We start from the raw sequence: 2,368 nt of genomic DNA, 5'->3' as shown, positions 1-2,368 counted from the left end.
GTGAGCCACCGCGCCCGACCACAGTATAGCATGTTGAGTGTGGATTTCTTTTTATTTGTCCTGTTTGATATTTGTTAGGCTTCTGCAATCTAGGTTGGTATCTTTCATCATTTCTGGAAAATCTCAGCTGTATCTCTCTGAATACTGCATTGCCACATTTCTCCTATTTTTCTGAAGGCATAGGTTAAAACGTAGGGTTTTTTGGCAGATTCGTTGGTGAGGAGTTAAGTTGAAGGCAGAGCCATATGCTGAGAGTGAAGGGAGAAGACACAGTTGAGAATTAATGGAGAGAGTTAGAAATTGTCTTTTGTAGAATAGAAGAGGTAGTTAACTACTGTAATCAGGAAGATTTTCAGTCGGGGATAAAGGCCCCATTGAGGGTATTCATGATTTTACAGCAGTACAGGCTGCTTGATTATGTGATTTCTCCCCCCACCCAGTAATATTTAGCTTCCTCGGTGCAAATGCTGAAAAAACGTCAGACAGGTTTTCACAGGTTTAGGTCTTTTCCAGGAAGGTGCTATGAAAAGTCAGTGAGGCAAGAGAATTCAGCATATTATCTGTAGAGTGGAGGAAATAAAGATCTATATAATCTAAACTAAATAGGGAAAGAGACAGAAGGGAGTTTCCAAAAAAGGAGAAAAGTGTCTGGTTAATGGGTTGAAATTCTCAGAGAACTCATAGAACAGATACGTTGAAATACTTGAGCCACAAAGATAAGAGGTTATACTAAGAGGGTGAGCATTATCCCCGCAGATGAGGATAAGGAACTGAGAGGTCCAGGTGTTAGATGGGTTGTTGTTTGAAATTAAAAATCAAGAGTGACAGCAGAACTTGGCCAGGCGCAGTGGCTCACGCCTGTAATCCTAGCACTCTGGGAGGCCGAGGTGGGAGGATCATTTGAGCTCAGGAGTTCAAGACCAGCCTGAGCAAGAGCGAGACCCCGTCTCAAAAAAAAAAAAGAATGACAGCAGAACTTACAGAAAGAAGACTTTGCAAAGTGAGATGCCAGTGGTGTTTTCAGTGAACAAAGAGTAGTGACCACGAATTTGCTGCATAGTTACAGTGAGGAATTGTAAGAGATGGTACAGCCATATAGCCTGAGCCTCAAGAGAACAGAAGTTTTTATATAAGAGGGTAGAGGAACCATGGTCTCTGGAAAGTACTCGGCTAGGAGGATCATAGAGTCAACATCCTGACTCACCAGTGCATGGGACTGAGAGAACGAATTGCCTTTACTTGAGAACGTTGCAGAATAAAACAGGTTTTTTAAAGGAAGGGAGCATTTCAAAAAGTAATTGAGGTATAGTAGGCTTCATTAACCAATATTTGAGAATTTGAGATAGCACCATGAAAGGGTTTGAAAGGAGGGGAGAGGAAACACAAAGTATTGTAAGATGCAAAAATGGGAAAGCATAGATGACTAGAGAGGTGTATGTTTAGGGAGGTGATTGAGGAAAATGGAGTTTTAAAGAAAGGTGGAATTCTCTGATCTCCAGGGTTGCTAAGACAAGTTTCAGTGGCTCTTTGTAAGTGATAGTAGCCTTCAAGGCCCTAGGGCTCACTAGATGCACACTGGGAGGAAGACCTGCCAGTGTAGTGAGGGCTTTGACATTCTTTTTCCTCCAGAGCCTTCAGATGGCCCAAATGGCAGACCTTATTTGATGGAGATTTGTGGTCCTGCATAAGAGGTAGATGTAGTAGTTCCTCATGAGGCGAGGATGCTCATGGTTCAGCAACAGGAGGAAAGGAGGAAGCCTCTCATCTGGAGAGATCAGGACTGGTTAAATCAGTAATTCCTAAAAGGTATTTCAAATGTGTACCTTAAATATTTTATTTTTAAGTTAAATGTAATAAAATAAAAGTGTACATTTATCTTTTGAGTTGGAGCCAGAACTTTTTCTTTGGATATGGGTCTGCCGATTGGAGTTTTTCATCACTTTCCTATACCTATAATGCATCATGTAGCATTTGCATTTTGATTTTTTAAAAATAGAATGCAGGAGTCTTCTGGGTTTTTACAATTACTTTCCTCATCCTTTAGAATCATATTATCCATCCTTAACACTGGTTTTTAATGACTTGTTTTCATTGAGTTTTGCCAAAGACTTAAATTTAGTTTTCCTAAGAATAATTCTGTTTTTATACTTATATTTTCGTAGTTCATGTAATGTAATATTTAATTAGTAACCAGTACGAATAGCATGGTTTGTGAGTAAAACAACTGACTCTTAGGTCCAATGCCAAATTCATGATCCATGAAATTAATTAGTAAATTAGTAAATGGGACTTCTATCTAAAATATTCTAAGAACTCTTAAAACTCAACAATAAGAAAACAACCCAGGCCTGGCGTGGTGGCTCACGCT

General features: G+C 39.6%; 1 protein-coding gene across 2 annotated transcripts in view; it reads left to right on the top strand.

The window, feature by feature from the left end:
- Positions 1–2,368, top strand: part of USO1 (USO1 vesicle transport factor) — a 111,197-nt gene that overhangs the window by 45,077 nt on the left and 63,752 nt on the right. The window lies entirely within an intron of this gene.

Source organism: Propithecus coquereli, unplaced genomic scaffold (assembly GCF_000956105.1).
Source record: "Propithecus coquereli isolate 6110/MARCELLA unplaced genomic scaffold, Pcoq_1.0 Scaffold343, whole genome shotgun sequence".
In the NCBI taxonomy this organism is placed as follows: domain Eukaryota; kingdom Metazoa; phylum Chordata; class Mammalia; order Primates; family Indriidae; genus Propithecus; species Propithecus coquereli.
The sequence above is the reverse complement of the archived record's forward strand: the minus strand, read 5'-3'. Positions and strand labels throughout refer to the sequence as shown.